Source organism: Perca fluviatilis, chromosome 15 (assembly GCF_010015445.1).
Source record: "Perca fluviatilis chromosome 15, GENO_Pfluv_1.0, whole genome shotgun sequence".
NCBI lineage: Eukaryota > Metazoa > Chordata > Actinopteri > Perciformes > Percidae > Perca > Perca fluviatilis.
Genome location: NC_053126.1, coordinates 1,910,749 through 1,924,555, shown reverse-complemented (window position 1 = coordinate 1,924,555; position 13,807 = coordinate 1,910,749). Strand labels below are relative to the sequence as shown.

The window sequence follows — 13,807 nt, the reverse complement described above, 5'->3', positions numbered from 1 at the left end:
TTTCCAACGTTTTAAATTGTTAAATTTTTCTTCTACACATTTTCAGCGCTTACATATTTTCTGATATAAAACTAAAATGGGTCAATTTGACCCAAAGTCAACATAAGGGTTAAACCATAGCTGCCAATACTCACGTTTTTTGCTGCCATTTACAAACTCATACAGACACACTTCATCTCATGCAATCAGTGTCCTGCATTTGAGGCGATCATTCAATGTGATCTCACTTAACAGGAGATAGAAGTATGATGTAAGGGTCTTCATCACAGGACAGGCATTAAGGTAAGACCCAGGTGATGAGTGGCAGATGTGTGAGAGGGGAAGCAGACAGTTTTTGACTGACTGCAGTCGGACATCGGAGATTCACGCTTGTAAATGGTCAATCTGGCTGTAACTTTTAATTCGTTGCTGCCAACTGGGGTGGCAGCAGGGGTGGCAAGGCTTTCTTTTAGGGTGGCATTTGCCCCGGTAGATCCGCCCCTGATAAATAATCAGACCTCTAATGTCTAATGTTGACCAGTTGCCAGATCTTGTATGAAACGCATCCTATTCACACAATACACACACATATACACTTTTCAATCCGTTTGTCACCTCAACCTGGCAACCTATAACCCTCAACCTGGCAACCTATAACCCTCAACCTGGCAACCTCTAACCCTCAACCTGGCAACCTCTAACCCTCAACCTGGCAACCTCTAACCCAGTTGCCCAGTTGATCTCTGCGCAAGCTTTACGGAAAGTTCAGACCAAAAGCGGTCCGATAAAGATGTCAGGTGAAGGTGGTGTTCCCGCAAATAAATGTAAATATAGCTGTACATTTCAACAGTGTTGAGCGCAACAATTTACACGCATCTTACCTATAGTCATATCGATAAACCTCCACGTTTTTTGTAAGGTGTGTCGCATTATTTTAATGTAGAGCACAGCCAGGAAAAATGACATTACCCAGCACATTAAAACACAGCGGCACCATCACACAGAAGAGGCACATACAATGAGTTTCCTTTTTTTTTTTCATGACTATTTACATGTAGATTCTCACTGAAGGCAGACAAACTATGAATGAACATATATAATTATAATGTACTTAACAGTGTAAAATAACTGAAAACATGTCTTAGTATTTTAGATTCTTAGGTAGCCACCCTTTGCCTTTTTATTAATAAGGAAAAAACTTCCACTAATGAACCCTGACAAAGCACACCTGTGAAGGTAAAACCATTTCAGGTGACTACCTCATGAAGCTCATTGAGAGAACACCAAGGGTTTGCAGAGTTATCAAAAAAAGCAAAGGGTGGCTACTTTGAAGAATCTAAAATATAAGACATGTTTTCAGTTATTTCACACTTTTTTGTTAAGTACATAATTCCATATGTGTTCATTCATAGTTTTGATGCCTTCAGTGAGAATCTATGTAAATAGTCATGAAAATAAAAAGGAAACACATTGAATGAGAAGGTGTGTCCAAACTTTTGGCCTGTACTGTAAAAGGGCACACGGGGGATTTCATCCTTCATCATGAAAGAACAGACAGAGGCAGAAAACGTGAAGCAAGCTGAACTCAAGATGGCAATGTTGGTAGCACAGACTTACAGTAGGCTACACTGAACAGTAAACAACCCCGGTCATGCCACATGCCCCTGCACAAATCTCCCAGATTTTGAAAAACCAAATGTTGACAGGTACGGGTTAAACTCAAAACTGATCCCCCAAGCAAAGGGGAGGAGCGAAAGTCTGTATATTAAGCACGATGTGAACTGGAACTCTAAAACCCTGTGTGGCTGACAGAGAAACCAGCCATGGGACTGCTGCTGCCGATTCTTCTGGGCTTTCTTGCCGCTCTGATTGGAGGGCTGTACCTTCTCGGGGTGTTTCGACAGCGGCGACCAGGAGAACCCCCTTTGGATAAGGGGCTCATTCCCTGGCTGGGTCATGTCTTAGAGTTTCGCAGCAACACATTTAAGTTCCTAGAGAGGATGAAGCAAAAACACGGTGATGTGTTCACAGTACAGCTGGGAGGGTATTACTTTACATTCCTTCAGGACCCTCTATCGCTTGGATCATTTGTTAAGGAGAATCGAGAGAAAATGGACTTCCGGAAGTTTGCTGTGCAGCTGGTGCGCAGAGTGTTTGGTTACACTGCTATAGAGAACGAACACACCATTCTCGATATGTACAGCAAGAAGCATCTGCAGGGGGATGGCCTGGAGCCAATGACACAATCCATGATGAGTAATTTGCAGAAGCTGATGTTGCACAACATTGGCTCACCGGCAGACCAAAGAACCTGGACGGAGGATGGACTGTTTATGTACTGCTACAATATTGTTTTCAGGGCCGGCTACTTATCTCTATATGGCAACGAGCCACACAAGTCAGAAGGAAGTGAGGAGAAAGACAGAGCTGAATCAGAAGCCTTATTTCACGAGTTTCGTAAATATGACCAACTCTTTCCCAGGTTTGCTTATGGGGTCCTGCCACCAAGGGAAAGGTCGGAAGCACAGAGGCTCCTGGGACTCTTCTGGAACGCTCTGTCAATTCAGAAGATGAAGACCAAGGACAACATCAGTCGCTGGGTGTGGGACATCCAGCGAGCCAAAGCGGAGATAGGTGTAAAGGAATCAATGATAGACCGGTACATGTTTGTGCTTCTTTGGGCCTCTATGAGCAACACGGGGCCTTCTTCATTCTGGCTGCTCCTCTTCCTTATGAAAAACTCAGAAGCCATGGCAGCAGTAAAGGAAGAGGTAAATAAGGTTTTGAAGGAATTTGGGCAAGAAGTCCGAGGTGGTGGCCCTTTAATCAACCTGACCCGTGAAATGCTGATGAAAACACCAGTCCTGGACAGTGTTGTGGAAGAGGTCCTCCGACTCACTACTGCACCCGTCCTCATCAGAGCAGTGATTCAGGATATGACCCTCAAGATGGCTGATGGGCGCATACTTCATCCGCGCAAGGGTGACAGAATGGCAGTCTTTCCTTACAGTGCAGTTCATGCACCCAAACATCCACCCTGACCCACATTCATTCAAATATGATCGCTTTCAACCTAGACAGGAGCAGGAAAACACGTTTTTACAAACAAGGGAAGAAGGTGAAGTTTTACAACATGCCCTGGGGGCTGGGGTCTCCATGCCCCCTTGCGTTTTTTGCCACCAATGAGCTGAAGCAGTTTGTTTTCCTCATGTTGATTTATTTTGAGTTTGAGCTGAAGAATCCTGACGAGAAGATACCAGAGATGGACGTCAGTCGATTTGGCTTTGGAACGATGCAACCTGACAGAGACATTCGGTTCCGATACAGACTCAAATATTAAACCAGAGATCTTCAACAGGGGTCCCGGACCCCTAGGGGGTCCTCAGAGTCACTGCAGGGTAGGGCCTCCAAATTATTGTTAACTTTTTAAAGTTTTCATCAAAAATTAAAAAGTCTTAACATGAATCCAACAGCAAATATAGAACCCCACTGATGATAGGCTTACTGGCCTATAGGTAAGGTATAGCCACTATAGCTATCCACAGATATAGTTAGTCCTTAAGGGTTCACATGTATGTTTAACATTAAAAACATGATTTGTAAAATCATGCCACCAATTATTATTTTAATATCTTAATATTCATATGCAAAAAGGGGTCCCTGCTCCGTCTCTCTTTCGGTTAAGGGGTCCCTGGCTTAAAAAATGTTGAAGACTCCTGTATTAAACTAATCCATCGTTTTCTGACAAAGTGTTTTCTGATTTTGATCATCTCTGCACATTTGACAATTATGTAGGAAACATGAGATTCCACAACGAAGTATTGTTTTCATCTCCATACCAGTGATGTGATAAGCACATTATGAATGTGGCTTCAAAACTTGGTGTTTTAAAGCCCATATTCTGCTCAATTTCAGGTTCATAATTGTATTTTAAGGTTGTACCAGAATAGGTTTACATGGTTTAATTTTCAAAAACACCATATTTTAGTTGAACTGCATATTGCTGCAGCTCCTCTTTTCAACCCTGTGTTCAGGTCTCTGTTTTAGCTACAGAGTGAGACATCTCTTCTTCTTCTTCTTCTGTACTATCTTTGATTGCACTTGCACATGCTCAGTAGCTCAGATCGTGATCAGATGTCAGCTAGCTCCATAGACAGTAAAAGAAAGGCTGTTTCTCCAACTTCAGTCAGTTAGCAGGGCAGGATTAGCTGGGAGACTTCTTCTAAACATAAGAACATGCATAAGCATGCTAACGTTTGGTTACCCCCTTGTGACGGCCACAAGTCGTACCGATTTTGACCAGGTCACCAGGAGACTGAAGGCAGGACACATTCAGAAACCATATCTCACTCAGAACACCATGGATGTAATTTTTCAAAGTTTGTATGTGTGTGGAAGCACCAGAGACACAAAATAACATAATATGGGTAGTTTAATATTTTTGTGTATAACTATATTGTCAACCATATTCTAAATAAGAACTACAATCAATTTCCCTCCAGTTGTACTATGCACAAATCCACTACTATGGTTTATATTTTGAACATGTTATTATGAATATAGCTCACTAATCAGAGAGCAGTTCATTCTAATCAACCATAATTCAGTAATCTTTGTATAAACAAATTATGTCGGTTTAATAGAATATTGTGAATATTATGGATGCTTCTTTGCAAAGCTTTTTTTTCCAGTATGATATAATTTCTAGCAGGTGTTGCACTTTAAAGTGTTTTCTAATATTCTAACATTTTGAGTGTTGGGACTAGTTAAACATTACTTGTTACCTAATGTAAATGTCTATATATGGATGAGAAACTAAAAAGAAGTAGAAAAAGCTGAGATGCCATTGCTTTGTCATCATGATGTAAGTTAATAATTAGTTCAACAGAAATGCTTCTCTGTTTGTGTAACCTTAAGAGAGCCAGCGTTAGGTATGGGAGGTGTGCGCACCTGTTAGCTATACTGATGGCTTGTTAATTAACATGATTATACTAAAATAAAAAAACAGTATACTAAAAATAAGCTTCTGTAACTATGGGGAACATTATTTCTTTATTACGGGCATGACAATAGATTACAGAAGAGACAGGTGAGGACTGTCAACAAAGTTAGTGTAATAACAAAAGGGTCTGAAGACCAAAACAATTACAATTGAACAGAAATAGCCCGAGAAACTATTAAATTAAGAATAAATAATTAGAGACGGTCTGAAGACCGTTCCGGATTTGACATTTGTTGCCGACATTAACTTGAGCCTTGCGGTGAAGACTGCATTGAAAATTGAAAATTAAAAAACAGTATATTAAAAATAAGCTTCTGTAACTACGGGGAACAACGGCTCTGAGTTGCCGAACTCTATGTTCTCTGTTTATCTATCTGTTTAACTGTTTTAACTGCTCTTTATTCGCATATTTTATCCCTCAGCTCTTCAAATTCTTATACATATACATCTTATATATTTGCACTGTCAATTTTATTCTTTTCTTTTAATGTTTTGTAATTGTTTGTAATCGTTTCCTAACTGCTCATTCATGTTTTATGTAAAGCACTTTGAATTGCCCTGTTGCTGAAATGTGCTCTAGAAATAAAGCTGCCTTGCCTAGCCTTGCCTAAAATGCTTGTGAGTTTTTAGTATTTTTTTCAACCTGTATATAAATAATAAAGCCTTCATTTGACCGAAATAACAAAAGATTATATTTTACTGTGGTCCACAAGCTTTATTGTTTTAAAATATAATTACTCAATAACACATGACTGCACTGTGTTTTAGCTATCACCACATTTAAACAACATACCTAGTCGTTGCTGATATCTCACTATCATTCCACTGCTGACTATGCAGTTTTGCATAAGTGTTTTTTTTTTGTAGACGTACCATACATATAGCAGCATTTGGCCAATTGCTGACGTAACTTACAGTAATTTTGTGATATGTTTTGAACGTACATTTAACAGTTTTACAATAGTACGTGAGCATGTACAAAAATAACACATTGGTGATTTAGTTTGAGTAAGAAAACAGTTCACATATTTCAAAAGATGTCATTGAATGCATCTTGTGTCAGATCAGTGAAAAGTGATCCACAGTTTAGTCCACGTTGACTTCTATTAGGCTGACTGTGAAGAGTTTGTTTAGATTTTGGGATATGTTTACGTCACAGGTCAGTAGCTCTACTGTGGTTTATTGGGATGCTAAAAGGTCATGGCTTGACCTCTGTGATTGTAAAAGCAGTTATCAGCTTGGAGAACAAAGTGACATGAAGCAGGGCTCAGTTTACAATGTTCTAAAGCAGAGGTGTCAAACTCAATTTCCCAGAAGGCCACACTGGAAACTTAAGAATCACACCAAGGGCCAGACATGTTTAGTTTATTCCCATGCTTTTATTTCATCGAAAAAGTCAAGGATATTTTACTGGATTATTGCAGTGTCTCATATAGTCTTCTCACTTACAGTTTGGTCCACACGAAGCACCCCAAAAAATAACTTAGCCATCAAAGGAAATAAGGGACAGAGATTTTAGAAAAAAAGTAACAAAAACATTGGGAAAAACTGCCAGAAAAGGCCCCAAAAATGTCGGAAAAGTGGCAAAAACGTCGGAAAAAAGGCACCTAAAGCTTCTGCAAAAGTGATGAAGACTCGAGAGTAACATTTTCTAACAATCGCTCCATTCACTTCCATGACATACAGTACAGGCCAAAAGTTTGGACACACCTTCTCATTCAATGCGTTTCCTTTTTATTTTCATGACTATTTACATTGTAGATTCTCACTGAAGGCATCAAAACTATGAATGAACACATATGGAATTATGTACTTAACAAAAAAGTGTGAAATAACTGAAAACATGTCTTATATTTTAGATTCTTCAAAGTAGCCACCCTTTGCTTTTTTTGATAACTCTGCAAACCCTTGGTGTTCTCTCAATGAGCTTCATGAGGTAGTCACCATGGTTTTTGCTTTACTTCACAGGTGTGCTTTGTCAGGGTTAATTAGTGGAAGTTTTTCCCCTTATTAATAAAAAAAGCAAAGGGTGGCTACTTTGAAGAATCTAAAATATAAGACATGTTTTCAGTTATTTCACACTTTTTTGTTAAGTACATAATTCCATATGTGTTCATTCATAGTTTTGATGCCTTCAGTGAGAATCTACAATGTAAATAGTCATGAAAATAAAAAGGAAACTCATTGAATGAGAAGGTGTGTCCAAACTTTTGGCCTGAACTGTAGATAAGAAAAGGGCATCAGAATAAAGGAGGATTGGTTCAAGGTAGGTTCACACAGATAAACCATTAGCAGGGCCACACATCCAATATATTTAAACCTAAAACATGGCCAACTAGCTACCAGATGAATCGTGGCCATGAAACATTTGATAAAAAACACAGTGTGAAGACTTCTTACCTTTTCTATGTTTAGAAGCAGAGAAGTCGCCATTTTTGATGTTTCTTCATCCAGCCTGGAACTACAGCGTCTTTGTACAATGAATCCAAAACGAGGAATCCTTAAATCATGCTGCGTCACGTCCGATAGCACCGCGTCACTTCAAGTTAGCATCGTTCTGATTGTTTAGCATGAAAGCTAACACCGAGGCCTTGGTGCGATTGTAGTCCTTCCAGCTTCCAGTTTTGTAGTCCAGCCTGAAAATCCACAACTGAACGGTTATGTATTTATCTTTTTCAGATTAAAAAGGTCTTACAGTGCATCCCTGATGAAATGTTTGCCGTTAGCGCACGGCCATCTTGACGTACCCAGAATGCAGTGGGTGAGTGTGTCGACCAATCAGAGGCCGTCTTCCTGACGTCACTTCGCTGCTACATATACTAAACGTGGAACAGCTTACTGGAGCGATTTATGCTGGAAAAAGGTTCGGATTCTCCCACAAAAACTCCTTTTGGTCAATAAGGTTAACCCCTGTGTTGTCTTCAGGGTCAAAATTAACACTTTTGGGGATTGTTTTTAATTTTTGACACATTTTCTCACATTTTTGTCACTTTTTTTGTCACTTTTTTCAATATTTTTGTCACACAGACACATATACACACACAGAGACACACACATAGACGCACACAGATACACACACACACACACACACACACACATAAACATACACACACACACACACACACACACACACACACACACACACACACACACACACACTGTTAACCCCTGTGTTGTCTTCTGGGTCAAAATTAACACTTTTTTGGACATTGTTTTTATTTTTGACACATATACACACACACACACACACACACACACATGGACACACAATCACACACATGGACACACAATCACACACAGAGACACACACACACACATACACACAGACACACAGAGACACACACACAGACAGACACACACACAGACACACACACACACACACACACACACTGTTAACCCCTGTGTCAAAATTAACACCTTTTTTGACCTTTTTTTATTTTTGACACATTTTCTGACATTTTTGTCCCTTTTGTGACACAGACACACACACACACACACACACACACACACACACACACACACACAGACACACACACACACAGACACACACATAGACACACACACAGACACACACACACACACACACAGAGACACACACAGACAGAGACACACACATTCTCACACACACACTCACACACACACAGACACACACACACACATAGACACACACACAGACACACACACAGACACACATATATACACACAGAGACACACACACACACACACACACACACACACACACACACACACAGACACACACACATAGACACACACACAGACACACACACACACACACAGACACACACAGACAGAGACACACACATTCTCACATACACACACACACACACACACACACACACACACCAAACACAACACACACACACACAGAGACACACACATTCTCACACACACACACACACACACACACACACACACACACACACACACACACACACACACACACACAATAACAACCACTGTTAACCCTGTGTTGTCTTCTGGGTAAAATTAATACTTTTTTGACCTTTTTTATTTTTTGAACATACACATATACTCACACAGAGACACACACACACACACACACACACACACACACACACACACACACACAGACACACACAGACACACAGACACATACACACACACACACACAGAGACACTGTAATGGCAAAATTACACGTAAGCATGATTCCTTATATTCTTATGTTTAATTTGTGCCTTGGTTTTTCTTACAGTGCTGAAAGAGAGTTCATCTCATCCCCACATGGAGATGCTGACTCTGATTTAAGTGAGAATCACAAAGTCTGGAACATAATGTCTGTCTGAACAGATAAAGGTACAAGGTCACCCTAAAACTAGCTCTAGGGGGGGGTGAAAGTCGTACAGGGAGGAGGAGGTGAGGTGGTGAGATGTCTCGTGTGTATTTCCTGATTGTCTTCATGTGTATCAGATTGCCTGTATAAGAATTGTAGCTTCATAATAAGCCAAGTGTGTGTGTGCTGTCACTCTGAAGTTGCATATATGTTCCTGTTCACTCATTTTAATAAACCCGTTCCACACGGGGCTGTTGTGTCTTTTGTGAAATGTTATGTTCTTACTATATTTGCAAAAATATATTTTTAATAAAATATATAACAAAAACCTAACTTGGTTTAGTCTTCCCACTGTCTTATTTGTTTCACTTTAAATACATTTTCAAAACTTTACTCCTGCTGCAAAAGAAACTTCCACAACAACACACACAGAGACACACACACTTTCTCACACACTCTCACATACACACACACACACACACACACACACACACACACACACACACACACACACACACACACACACACACACACACACACACACACACACACACACACACACACACACAGAGAGAAAGAGACACAGCTTTAGTGAATGATATTACAGAATATAAGAGATTATAACAAGCTTTAGTGAATATTACAGAATATGAGAGTTTATAACAAGCTTTAGTGAATGATATTACAGAATATAAGAGTTTATAACAAGCTTTAGTGAATGATATTACAGAATATAAGAGTTTATAACAAGCTTTAGTGAATGATATTACAGAATATAAGAGCTTATAACAAGCTTTAGTGAATGATATTACAGAATATAAGAGCTTATAGCTTTAGTGAATGATATTACAGAATATAAGAGCTTATAACAAGCTTTAGTGAATGATATTACAGAATATAAGAGCTTATAACAAGCTTTAGTGAACGATATTACAGAATACGAGAGCTTATAACAAGCTTTAGTGAACGATATTACAGAATATGAGAGCTTATAACAAGCTTTAGTGAACGATATTAAAGAATATAAGAGCTTATAACAAGCTTTAGTGAATGATATTACAGAATATAAGAGCTCATAACAAGCTTTAGTGAACGATATTAAAGAATATAAGAGCTTATAACAAGCTTTAGTGAATGATATTACAGAATATAAGAGCTTATAACAAGCTATAGTGAATGATATTACAGAATATAAGAGTTTATAACAAGCTTTAGTGAACGATATTAAAGAATATAAAAGCTTATAACAAGCTATAGTGAATGATATTACAGAATATAAGTTTATAACAAGCTTTAGTGAACGATATTACAGAATACGAGAGCTTATAACAAGCTTTAGTGAATATTACAGAATATAAGAGCTTATAACAAGCTTTAGTGAACGATATTAAAGAATATAAGAGCTTATAACAAGCTTTAGTGAATGATATTACAGAATATAAGAGCTTATAACAAGCTTTAGTGAATGATATTACAGAATATAAGAGCTTATAACAAGCTATAGTGAATGATATTACAGAATATAAGAGTTTATAACAAGCTATAGTGAACGATATTAAAGAATATAAGAGTTTATAACAAGCTTTAGTGAATGATATTACAGAATATAAGAGCTTATAACAAGCTATAGTGAATGATATTACAGAATATAAGAGTTTATAACAAGCTTTAGTGAACGATATTAAAGAATATAAGAGTTTATAACAAGCTATAGTGAACGATATTAAAGAATATAAGAGCTTATAACAAGCTTTAGTGAACGATAATACAGAATATAAGAGTTTATAACAAGCTTTAGTGAACGATATTAAAGAATATAAGAGTTTATAACAAGCTTTAGTGAATATTACAGAATATAAGAGCTTATAACAAGCTTTAGTGAACGATATTAAAGAATATAAGAGTTTATAACAAGCTTTAGTGAATATTACAGAATATAAGAGCTTATAACAAGCTTTAGTGAACGATATTAAAGAATATAAGAGTTTATAACAAGCTTTAGTGAATATTACAGAATATAAGAGTTTATAACAAGCTTTAGTGAATATTACAGAATATAAGAGTTTATAACAAGCTTTAGTGAATATTACAGAATATAAGAGCTTATAACAAGCTTTAGTGAATGATATTAAAGAATATAAGAGTTTATAACAAGCTTTAGTGAATATTACAGAATATAAGAGTTTATAACAAGCTTTAGTGAATGATATTACAGAATATAAGAGCTTATAACAAGCTATAGTGAATGATATTACAGAATATAAGAGTTTATAACAAGCTTTAGTGAACGATATTAAAGAATATAAAAGCTTATAACAAGCTATAGTGAATGATATTACAGAATATAAGAGTTTATAACAAGCTTTAGTGAACGATAATACAGAATATAAAAGCTTATAACAAGCTTTAGTGAATGATATTACAGAATATAAGAGCTTATAACAAGCTATAGTGAATGATATTACAGAATATAAGAGTTTATAACAAGCTTTAGTGAACGATATTAAAGAATATAAAAGCTTATAACAAGCTATAGTGAATGATATTACAGAATATAAGTTTATAACAAGCTTTAGTGAACGATATTACAGAATACGAGAGCTTATAACAAGCTTTAGTGAATATTACAGAATATAAGAGCTTATAACAAGCTTTAGTGAACGATATTAAAGAATATAAGAGCTTATAACAAGCTTTAGTGAATATTACAGAATATAAGAGCTTATAACAAGCTTTAGTGAATGATATTACAGAATATAAGAGCTTATAACAAGCTTTAGTGAATGATATTACAGAATATAAGAGATTATAACAAGCTTTAGTGAATGATATTAAAGAATATAAGAGCTTATAACAAGCTATAGTGAATGATATTACAGAATATAAGAGTTTATAACAAGCTATAGTGAACGATATTAAAGAATATAAGAGTTTATAACAAGCTTTAGTGAATGATATTACAGAATATAAGAGCTTATAACAAGCTATAGTGAATGATATTACAGAATATAAGAGTTTATAACAAGCTTTAGTGAACGATATTAAAGAATATAAGAGTTTATAACAAGCTATAGTGAACGATATTAAAGAATATAAGAGCTTATAACAAGCTTTAGTGAACGATAATACAGAATATAAGAGTTTATAACAAGCTTTAGTGAACGATATTAAAGAATATAAGAGTTTATAACAAGCTTTAGTGAATATTACAGAATATAAGAGCTTATAACAAGCTTTAGTGAACGATATTAAAGAATATAAGAGTTTATAACAAGCTTTAGTGAATATTACAGAATATAAGAGTTTATAACAAGCTTTAGTGAATATTACAGAATATAAGAGTTTATAACAAGCTTTAGTGAATATTACAGAATATAAGAGCTTATAACAAGCTTTAGTGAATGATATTAAAGAATATAAGAGTTTATAACAAGCTTTAGTGAATATTACAGAATATAAGAGTTTATAACAAGCTTTAGTGAACGATATTACAGAATATAAGAGCTTATAACAAGCTTTAGTGAATGATATTACAGAATATAAGAGCTTATAACAAGCTATAGTGAATGATATTACAGAATATAAGAGTTTATAACAAGCTTTAGTGAACGATATTAAAGAATATAAAAGCTTATAACAAGCTATAGTGAATGATATTACAGAATATAAGTTTATAACAAGCTTTAGTGAACGATATTACAGAATACGAGAGCTTATAACAAGCTTTAGTGAATATTACAGAATATAAGAGCTTATAACAAGCTTTAGTGAACGATATTAAAGAATATAAGAGCTTATAACAAGCTTTAGTGAATGATATTACAGAATATAAGAGATTATAACAAGCTTTAGTGAATGATATTAAAGAATATAAGAGCTTATAACAAGCTTTAGTGAATGATATTACAGAATATAAGAGATTATAACAAGCTTTAGTGAACGATATTAAAGAATATAAGAGCTTATAACAAGCTTTAGTGAATATTACAGAATATAAGAGCTTATAACAAGCTTTAGTGAATGATATTACAGAATATAAGAGTTTATAACAAGCTTTAGTGAACGATAATACAGAATATAAAAGCTTATAACAAGCTTTAGTGAATGATATTACAGAATATAAGAGCTTATAACAAGCTATAGTGAATGATATTACAGAATATAAGAGTTTATAACAAGCTTTAGTGAACGATATTAAAGAATATAAGAGTTTATAACAAGCTTTAGTGAATGATATTACAGAATATAAGAGCTTATAACAAGCTTTAGTGAATGATATTACAGAATATAAGAGATTATAACAAGCTTTAGTGAACGATATTACAGAATATAAGAGCTTATAACAAGCTTTAGTGAATGATATTACAGAATATAAGATTTTATAACAAGCTTTAGTGAACGATATTACAGAATATAAGAGCTTATAACAAGCTTTAGTGAACGATATTACAGAATATAAGATTTTATAACAAGCTTTAGTGAACGATATTACAGAATATAAGAGCTTATAACA

The 13,807-nt window shown here is 35.9% G+C and overlaps 1 pseudogene; it reads left to right on the top strand.

Moving 5' to 3' along the window:
- The first annotated feature begins 1,765 nt into the window (after window positions 1–1,765).
- On the top strand, window positions 1,766–3,362 carry LOC120573951 (annotated as a pseudogene).
- The last annotated feature ends 10,445 nt before the right edge of the window (window positions 3,363–13,807 follow it).